Here is a 10,994-nt window from a genome sequence, read left to right as displayed (position 1 = left end):
CGAGACAGTTAAAGGCTTTGTGGCCGACTTACGAAGTCTTACGAAAAACTGCAACTTCGGCAGTTTTCTGGACAAAATGTGAAGAGACCGGATAGTTTGTGGTATCCGGGACGACGATGCCAGGCGGTTCCTGCTGACGCAAAGGAAGCTGACTCAGCAGGAAGCTGAGGAATTCGCAATGTCTTCAGAAATGGCTGACCGTAACGTCCGTTCCATGGGCAATGAAAACGGCGAGAAAGACACCGGCAATGTGCTCTTCGTTCAACGGTGTCGTGGCAGCGGATAAAAGACTGGCAGCGGGTACGATAACTCGGCAGTAAGTAACTCGGCACACGGAGACCAACATGTCGGGAAGGTGTGCGGCAAATGCGGCACTAGAGGACACTTGGCGAGAATGTGCCAGCGCCGGCGCACCGACCAACAGGGATCATACGCGCTCAATGAACTGTTCGATGGTGAAGACAGTACGGAAGAAATGCTTTTCGCGGTATTCACCCAGAATAATGCTGACCAGGCGAGGACGCGACCAATGGAACGAAACTTGGTCTGGGGCGGCAGGACACTGCGGATGCTGATCGACATAGGGTCGTCCGTCAGCGTTATTCCAAAAACATCTTGAAGAGGCACCGTAAGTGGTGGCCTGGGCTAGAAAAAACGCCACTTCGCTTGTCCTGCTTCTTGGGGCCTCTTCCAGTGGTCGGCCGAGTCGCCATGAGTGTGGAACACGGCAAGACGCGAGTGGACAGTTCGCGCGTGGTAGTCAACTGTGACGGACCACTACTGTGCAATAGAACCACAATTCAAGCTTTCCGCGAAACTGGCTTATCACTATTGCAAGAACAGGATCTACCAGGCGTTCATGCGCTGCAGTCTGAACACGGCATAAAAGAGCTGCTTGGTGAGTTCTCACACTTGTTTGAAGACCGGCGGGTTTGTTGCAATAGTCCGCCCGTTAAGCTGTACAAGAAAGACGGTGCGGTGTCACGGTTTTTGAGGACTCCTTCGGTACCATTCGCGCTTCGCAAAGCCACCTCCGCTGAAATTGACCACCTCGTTCAGCAAGGCGTTCTGTCGCCGGTGAGTGTTTCCGAGTGGGCTGCGCCTGTTGTACCAGTGGGGAAGAAAAATGCAGACATCAGACTGTTCGGCGATTTTAATCTCACCGTGAATCCGGCCACTCGCCTGGAGCAGTACCCTTTGCTAAATGTGGATGACATTTTTTGCTGCGCTCTACGGAGGAGAAGTATTCACTACACTGAACTTGCGAAATGCTTATAACCAGCTCCCACTAGACGAATATGTTAAAAAGATAACCGTTGTCAACATGCGCCAGGGCTTATACTCGTACAACCGATTAGCCTTCAACATCTCTTCTGCTCCCGCACTGTTCCAGCGATGCATTGAGTCGTTATTGCGGGGCTTACTAAGAGTGCGCCTATATTTGGGCGACATCATAATCATCGAGAAACAGCATGACACGACGACAAGTGCTGCAGAGACTGCGGGACAGTGGCCTCCTGCTGAACAAGGCCTAATGTCGGTTCCGAGAAAAAGAAGTGCAGTTTCTGGGGCACAAGATTGATGCAACCGGCCTTCACCCACTAAGTGACAACCTCGAAGCTGTAACAGCTGCACCAAAACCAGAGCCGGTAAGCGAGCTCAGGTCATTTTGGGGCTAATGACATCTTACTCTAAGTTCTTGCCTAATTTGACTACGGCCCGGGCTCCGTTCTATCGCTTGCTGGCGAAAGGAGAGCGCTGGAACTGGAAACAAGAGCATCAAAGAGCTTTCGAGGAAGGAAAGCGTGCCTTGTTAAAGGCAAATTTTCTGATTCACTACGATCCGCAGATGGAATTATGACTAAATGTGATACTCCATCAGACGGCTTAGGCGCAGTGTTATCGCACCGCGTTGAGGGTGTGGACCATCCGATAGCATTTCGTTCGAGAACGCTGACGTCAGCAGAACGAAATTATTCGCAAATAGAGAAAGAAGCGCTGGCCTCGCTGTTTGGAATTTGAATATTTCGCGATTCCCTTCTCGACAACCGTTTCACGTTACTGACGGATCACAAGCGCTCACCGGGCTCTTCCACCCCAACAAACCGATTCTGCAGATGGCAGCAGCTCGAATTCAGTGTTGGGCGCTCCTTCTATCAGCGTACCAACACAATCTCGAATATCGCAAAAGCTTTCAGAATGGTAACGCGGATGCTGTTAGTCTTATGCCTTTGCCAGCGACTCATGCACGCGGAATTCGAATTGTAATGGAGTATGTGCTTTACACGCTTGGTTTAGATGCATGTGCCCTTCCATCTCAACAAATGATTGCTCCGACTTAGGAGGACGGCACACTTCGACAACTCCGGGAATAGATCGAGCGCGACTGGCCACCACATCTTGCTAAGGAGCAGCAGCATCTGCTTCCGTACTTCACAGCCGACGGGAGCTGGTCGTGAGCCATAGTCTCATTTACTGGGGTTATCGTGTGGTCGCGCCGGAGACAGCCCGACTCTGCTTATTGAATGAGCTGCACGATACGCACCCAGGTATCGGGGCGACGAAGAGGCTCGCTCGTACGTTATTCTGGTACCCCGGATTAGACAAACACATTGAAAGGTTAATTGGTGAAATATTACCCCCAGTGCGTGCACTGTTGGTCTATACCTGCGGCGCAAGTTCTTTCACCGTGGCCCAAGACGGGAAAGCGGTGGTGCCGATTGCATATGGATTTTGCAGGCCCTGTTGATGGTTACCTAATCTTCATCCTAGTTGACGCGGAAACGAAGTGGATAGGATCAACGCCTCTGAAAACAGCGACGACAGACGCAGTAGTTCCGCTGCTCAGAGAAAGTTTCACCAGTTTTGGTATTCCGCCTTGTGTGGTGCCGCACAACGGCCCCCAGTTCTCGAGCACGACAATGGCAAAGTTCTTGCAAGAAAATAGCATACGCCACGTCACGTCAATGACGTGGCGTATGCTATTTTCCCACAGTCAAATGGATTAGCAGAGCGGGCTGTGCGGACTTAAAAAGAGGGCCTCAAGAAAGCAAACGCGGCCCATTACAGGAAACGCTATCCCGTTTTCTGTTTCGTTACAGATCGACGCCTCTCGAGAGTGGTAAATCACCCGCAGAACTGCTCCTGAGATTCGAGCCCCGCACAAGGCTGTGCGGGGCTGGAATCCGGGTCCCACTCCATAGAAGGCGAAGCATCTGCATAGACCGACGCAATCCGGGAAGAGCTTCCGTCCGCCAATACACAACCACTCTTTCCATCCGGAAAGCGCATCTGGATCCGCCAATTTCAACCAGGGCGAAAATGGCTACCAAGGACAGTGATAACGACGCAGAGGAATCGCATGTTACAGCTGGAGACACCCCTCTGAATACAGCACTGTCATGTGGATCAGTTGCGAACACGGCTCGCGCTAGTGACACCGCAAAGGGAGAACGCAACAACGCTCGGCCACAATTTAGCGGGAACACAGCTGCAGTTTAGGAGCTCAGCGTGTGTCTCTAATGAGGTACTGGCCACGAGGATATCATGGACGTAGGTGAAAACGAATGTCAGTCCGCCAACTACCTCATCAATGAAACTCTGAAATCTCTGCGCGGCATTCTACAGGCCTAAAGACATCTGCAGAAACTCAAAGAGGCCGAACGACGTCGTGATCGCTGTTTTTGATGTATCCTTTCGAGCCATGGGAATTTGATGGTAGGCTTTGGCAATGTCGATCTTGGGGGGAAAAATCTGGGCAGACAGAGAGTGAAGTTCTGGATGCTTAGTAGAGGGTACTGATCAGGAAATGTAGCAGCGTTCAGCGTGCGATAATTTCCGAAAGGGCGCCAATCACCGGTCTTTTGTGGCACCATGTGAAAGGGAGAGGCCCAGGAACTGCTGGAGGGGCGCGCAATGCTGTTTATAACATATGCTCAAACTAGTTCCTAGCAATTCGTAGCTTCGCTGGTGCGAGCCGACGTGGCAATGCATGGAATGGCGGACCTTTGCTGATTATCTGATGTTGAACACTGTGAACCACTGGTTTAGTCCAGTCGGGTGACGCAGGTAAAGACGGGTGTTCGTGAAGGAGGACGGCAAATGGTTCCGGTAGCGCACGTTGCACCGTGGAGGCTAATGGAGCAATCGGCGAAGGTTTGCCAGCTATGTTGGATCCAGTAGTGGAATTTAGGTCCCCTTGTTGGCCATGTCAACCAGGAGGCCGAAAGGCGAGAAGTAGGCACCTAGTATAGGATGGCCAAAAGACGAAACAAGGAATAGAGACCGGAAAGTTCTATGGACGCCGAGATCGAGTATGAGTGATTTGCGAGAAAAAAAAGGGAATGCTCGAACAATTCACGTCTTGCAATTACATAATGTGTGTGTATAGTTTGTCCTACGCTCTTGCCGGCAACACGCTCACCTCAACACCTATGTCAACGAGAAATTTCAGTCCATCGACAGAGTCAGGGACGAAGAAAAGGCGACTGGTGTTTGCGCGGGGGTTGCTTCTCGCCGCTAGCGCTCCCGGATATTCTTTCCCGTCCAGAAACAAGGTAGTATGCACTGGCGTGCCGAAGCGCCAAAACGTCGATGGTACTAGCATACGAATGGGAGATGGTCAGTGGATTGCTCATGAGAGGAGCGGAGAGCCGGCGACCGTGACCGAGAGGGAAACGTATGACGAGCACGTGAGTTGGTGGACATAGTGTTAAGTGCAGCAGCGACGAGATCCGAGAGGTGTCTAATATCCTTGTGAAGGGTCGAAAAACATCGTGATGTTGGACCGAAACATCGGCCGCGGTATACTGGTTTGTAAACGATCGCGAAGTAGTTGGATGAGCCCTGGCGTTGTCGCTTTCGGCCACGGTCACTTGGGAAGCAACGAGGTTTGGAGATGACACCTTGAAAAGTTTGCCATCCGAGGACGCCAGAGCAGGTCCGATGCACTTACTAGCACCATTAGGACGGAAACCGGGAGGCTTGAAGGAACAGGTGCTTGAGAAGTGCGTCTCCAAATGTGGAGCTGTGGTCTAATGAGATGCTGCCTATGTCGAAGGAGCTCCCATGGCCGACGATCGACGAACTCTTTCGGGGACAGGAGCTTTATTCACCTCTGGTGAATAAAGGCTCAGTCTGCCTCTCGAGGGGAACGACCCTGTCTGAAGCATTCTGAATATCGATGACTGTGGTCTATTGAGTTTAGCGTGGGGGAGCGGGAAGGCCCTCCTCGACAGCTGATAGTGCGTTGTTATTTCGTTCAAGGTGAGCAGCGGGTCTCGGTGCTTCCCTAGCTCCCCGCCACTTCGCTCGCCACGATCGCCGCGGTGCGTGAGTCCTCGCGCGCGGTCGTGCGCCAGCTCGTTGGCGTTGGGAAAGTCGGGGTGCACGTCGGCCCCCATGTGGGCCGGAAACCATTTGACGATGTGATGGCCCGCGGCTCTCTCGTTGCCGAGGACAGCCGCCGTTTCCCGCGATATGGAGCCCGAGGCGAATGCTCTGGCCGCCGATCGCGAATCTGTGTACACGTAAGGACGTTCGGGGTCCCTCATTGCCATGGCTATTGCCACCTGTTCGGCCACTTCGGACGTTACCCCCTTGACCGATGCCGCGTTAATGATCGTCCCATCCCAGCGTATCGAGACGGCCGCGTACCGGTCGTTGCACCCATACTGGGCCGCGTCTGCAAATGCCGCCAGTCCCGGGCAGTTGGCAGTCGATTTCAGTAGTGTTCGGGCCCTCGCCTTTCGGCGCCCCTCGTTGAATTGCGGGTGGACGTTTCTCGGAAGCGGTTCAACCTTGAAAGTGCCCCTGACCGACGCGCTGAGCGTGCGTTGCACCCTGCCTCTGCATTTATGCCTGCTTCTTCTAGGATGCATCTGCCGGCCCTGGTGGTCGACAGCCGCACGACCTGTGCCTTGGTCTGTGCTTCGATGATTTCTGCTAGCGAGTTGTGGACCCCTAACTGATCGAGCCGCTCTGTACTTGTAGTAATCGGAAGACCTAGCACCCTTTTGATGCTCTGGCGCATCAGTGTCTCTATCTTGGCCGCGTCTCTCTTGGTCCATTTTAGCGCCGAGGCTACGTAATTTACGTGACTCATGAGGAAGGCGTGGTAAAGTCTGATGAGACTGCTCTCGCTGAGCCCTCCCCTGCGGTTGGTCACCCTGAGGATCAGCCGGAGCATGTTCTCCGTTTTGGACGTGAGTTTCGTGACGGTTTGCGTGTTACCGCCTTTAGCCTCAATTAGCAACCCCAGGAATCTTAAAGTGTCCACTCTGGGGATCGGCTGGCCGTCGGTCGTATGTAATTTGATTGGGATTTGATCGATCGGCGTCAAATTCCTCATGCCCTGTTTCGAGGGCCTGTACAACAACAGTTCCGATTTGCTGGGTGACACGCGGAGTCCCGTTTCCATCAGGTACTCTTCCATTGTGTCCAGTGCCTCTTGGAGAGCCCGCTCGACATCTGCGTCAGATCCTCCCGTGCACCACACCGTAATGTCGTCTGCGTACAGGGCGTGATTGATATTGGTCACTCTCGTCAGCCGGTCCGAGAGCCCTTTCATTGCTAGATTGAATAATAGTGGGGAGAGCACCGCCCCTTGTGGGGTGCCCTTCGCACCCAGCGTGTACCAATCGGACGTGGCCTGTCCTATTTTGATCGTGGCCTTATCGTGGCCTTAGCTTATGTAAGAGTGGAATTTCCGGCCGAGCCCCATCACCGAGATCGTCTTCAGTAGAAATCTGTGTTTGACCGTGTCGAACGCTTTCGTTAGGTCGAGGGCCAGTATGCCCCTGGTGGTCATGCCGTCGATTATATGCTTCTTGAGTAGTAGCATTACGTCCTGTGTGGAGAGGCCCGGTCTGAAGCCCACCATGTTGTGTGGGAAGAGGCCCTCTCTCTCTATGTACCGCGATACTCGGTTATGTATGGCATGTTCTGCTGTCTTGCCCACGCACGAGGTTAGCGATATCGGCCGCATGTTCTCCGGCGCAAGTGGTTTACCGGGTTTCGGTATTAGTATGACCGAGGCCTCTTTCCAGACCTCAGGTACTCGTCCCGTTTCCCACGCTCTCTTGATTTCTTCAGTGAGCTTCTCGACCAACTTTCCGTCTAGGTTTCTCAACAGTTTGTTCGAGACCCCGTCCGGGCCCGTCGCCGAGCGTCCGTTGAGGCCTTGTAAGACATCCCAAATTTCTGATTCCGTGAAGGGCGCGTCGAGTTCTTCGACCTATGCGCCAGCGTATTGTGGATAGTCGCCGTCGCCCGACGGGCTCAGTGTGGCAAATACGTCTCCGCCAGCTCCTTTAGGAGCTCACTCTCCGTTCTGCCCTGCTCCTTTTCCTTGTGTAAAATCCTATCGATTGCCAATCTCTGATTACCTTTGGATTGCCTGTCGTCTAACAGTTTGTTTAGGAGGTTCCATTTGCCTCCGGCTCTCATTTGTCCGTCTACCGACGCGCACACCTTGTTCCACTGTTGCTTGGAAAGCTCGATCGAGTGCGCTTCGATTTCCCTGTTTAGTGCAGCTATTTTCTTTCGCAGTCTGCGATTAAATCTTTGCGTTTTCCACCTGGCCGTGATGGAATTCTTTGCCTCTAATAGGTGTGCCAATCTCGCGTCCATCCTTTCCACGTTCAGTTCGGTTTGGACGACCCTCGTCGCGGTGCTAACGTCCTCTTTGAGCCTTCGAAAGAGGCTGTCTAGGTCCGCGTATTCGCTTGTGTCTTCCTTCCTTATTTTTCGGAAGGCGTCCCAGTCGGTCACCTTAAATTCTCTTGGTGGTGCCGCCCTGATGGGGATCGTCACCACCAGAATGTAGTGGTCGCTGCCGAGGTTCTCGTGCAGGTTGCGCCATTCGGCCCCTCGCACGTTTTTGACGAAGGTCAGGTCGGGCGTCGTATCCCGCGCCACCGACGTGCCTAGTCGAGTCGGATAGCGGGGGTCCGTCACCAGCTCTAGCGAGCACTTAGTGACTGCCTCCAATAGCCGCTCTCCCTTGGGCATTGGCCTTGCGTAACCCCAGGCTTCGTGGGGCGCGTTAAAATCTCCAGCCACTATTAGTGGGGCCCCCCTGGCCATTGAGGTCGCCTTCGTTATTATCGATGCGAACGACTGTCTGTGGTCAGAGGGCGAGCTGTAGACGTTCACTACGAATACACTGTTTTTTAGCCAACCATTCGGTATGATTTCGATCGCGGTTGCCTCCGCTTTCAAGTTGCCTAATTTCAAATCTCGTTCCTGGAAAGAGCATCTGCTCGCGACGAGGGTCGCCACTCCGCGTTTACCCTGTTCGAATTTCGACGAGCCGACCCGGTATCCGGGCAGGGTCGCCTCGCTACCCAAAGTTTCTTGTAAGATTATGACGTGTGGTTTGTCCGCCTGTGAGGCAAGGAACTGCAGCAACGGAGCCTTGCGCTTTTTGAAGCTAGCGCAATTCCACTGCCACACGACCAGCTCTCTAGTTGAGTTGTTCGCCATGATTGACACCTTGGATTTGTTTAGCACCTGCAGGTGCCATGTGTGCTTCGATACGTGTCACTCTTGTCGCGAGCGCTACCATGCTTTCCGCTAGTTGCTGGACCATTAGCTGCAAAGAGCTAAACGACTGCTGAATTCCCAATAGGATGCTACTGGACTCGGATTCCGCCAGGTTTCCCTCCTCCGTCAGAGGAGGGGCCCTGCGTTTGACCGAGCGAAGTGACTGCTCCCCTTGCGGGGTCGGTGTATTTTGCGACACCAGCTGCTGCTGTTGTTCGACTAGCTGGGGAGTGGAACCTTGTTTCCGAAACGATTCGAAATCCGCCCTCATTTGCTGAATCTCCGCCTTGAGGCGCGCGTTTTCTTCCGCAAATTGAGCTATTCTAGGGTCTTCCCTGTTATGCTTTGGCAATGCTACCTGCGTTACCTTTGGTTGTGGTTTCGGCTGCGGCTTTAGCTTGACCCGGTCCGCCCAGGTCGGCCCCTCTTGAATGCGTACTTGGGAGCGGGAGCGCCCCCTGGAGCGGGAGCGACCTCTCGATCGGCTGCGCTGTCGTCATGTCGGCGTTGTCGAACGTCCCCGTCTGGGGGCGCTTGCCACGCTGGAATCGCGTGATCTGCTCTCCAGCCGTTGTGGCTGACTTTGCAGCTGCGGTTTCTTCGCCTTTCTGCGTCGGCGCCTCCTGCGCCGCACGACGTAAGCGACTTGGTATCGTTGCTTGCACTTGCCGTCCGCCGTCGGGTGTGGGCCCCCGCAGAGGGCGCACTTGGGCGAACACTGGTGGTCTTCGGCCGGGTCGTTGCCTCTGCAGCCGCGGCACCTCTTCTTGTCAGGATTTGGGCAGACGTCGACTCTGTGACCCAGGTCACCGCACCCGTAACACACGACGTTCTCCTCCCGCCTGTATAGCGTGCAGCGTATTAGGCTAACGTCACACATGACATAGTCCGGCATTTTCATGCCGTCGAAGAGCACTACCACCGTCGGGGTGTTTTTGATCCACTTGGCTTCCAAGACCTTGGGATTTCTTTGGTTCACGATCATGGCCTGAATCTGGGCCTCATTGATTTCGGGGTCCACTCCTCTGATGACCCCCTTGCAGGTGTTGTCGGGCGGCATAATGTATGCGGCCACTTTGAATGCGCCTTCTCTTAGGTGAAGCTGGTGAACTCCGGCGTATGCGTTCGCGTTCTTCTCGGTCGGCGTGGACACGACGAGAATGTTCTGGGTTGCGTTCGGGCAAACGATGTCTTCCTCGGTCTCGTTCGGCGTGAGCGAGGCCGCCATTGCTAGCGCTTGCGCTAGGCGAATTTGACTTACGTTTTTCACGTCGAGGCCGTCTCTCGGCCTCACTATGATGCGAATGTGATCCCTCGGTAGCCGGGGGAGCCTCGATGCGGCGACGAGGCGCTTCACCGCAGTCTGCGGGCCGGCCGTGCGGCGGCCGCCCTTCGTCTCTGCTCGTTCCTCGTTTCCTCGGTCCGGAACGGTCGGTCCCGGTTTGGCCTTCTTGTTTCTGACCATGGCCGTCGTCCCTCCCGGGCGATTCGCTTCTGCTCCGGAGATTTCCTCTCTCTCTCCACGACTGTCTTCATAGCGGACATGCTGCCGCGCACACGTACGAGCGTGGCCTGGGCCTGCTCGCTCCTCGCCGCCGACGATAGGCCCAGTCCGGTAGGGCTAGCCGAGCCGCGGCGTAGTCCGAACTAACACGTCTTGAAAGTTGAAAAAGCGTACACTGACCGGCAAACAGCAGACATCGGCGTGTTCCTTAGAAGAAACGGCGTCGAATAGTGCACATTTCGCTGCTAGGAATCACAAAAGTCAGTCCGAAAACGTGTGCAGAAGCGGGAGCCGAAATTTCCACGTCCGCACTGGTCGGCTTCTTCTTCTTCCTTCCTAACCCTTCAGACTGATTTTTATTTTCTTTCGAACGCTCAGCTAGCGCCTCTCCGGGCTCTTCCTTTGCCAGCACCGGGCGCGCCATGGCCAGACTTCGCCACATCACTATCCATAGCATTACAATATTCCGCTATAAGACTTATCGATAGTGTGAAATAAACTATCGATAGTGTACGATAGTTCGCTATTGACGGTGGTATTTATAGTTCCGCAATTCATGGCTATTTGATATTACAAAATATGCGATAAATGACAATTTATAGCACTCTGTTCATGCAATTTTATGCAGTTTTAACACTGTTCATGCAGCGTTGCCAAGTTTATGTTGCAGCATTACGCTTGTTAAGTCGCGTAATTTTACACTATTGACAATGCACTATAACTAGTGTACCATTGAAAATACGTTATTTGTGATACCAGCGATAGCCTTGGTACAATCCATTATTTCAAATGACTCTGTTATCAATAGTATCGGTACTAATATCAATAGTTTTACATCGCCAACTCCCCACAGGCCCTGCCACCCTTCGATTGGAGGCTCTGGGCGTCGATAATGCCGCGAGATAAACTATACGAGCTTACGTAACCAGCCAATGGGCACACCTGG

This window comes from Dermacentor silvarum, chromosome 6, assembly GCF_013339745.2.
Source record: "Dermacentor silvarum isolate Dsil-2018 chromosome 6, BIME_Dsil_1.4, whole genome shotgun sequence".
NCBI classification, from domain to species: domain Eukaryota; kingdom Metazoa; phylum Arthropoda; class Arachnida; order Ixodida; family Ixodidae; genus Dermacentor; species Dermacentor silvarum.
Note: the sequence above shows the minus strand (reverse complement) of the source record.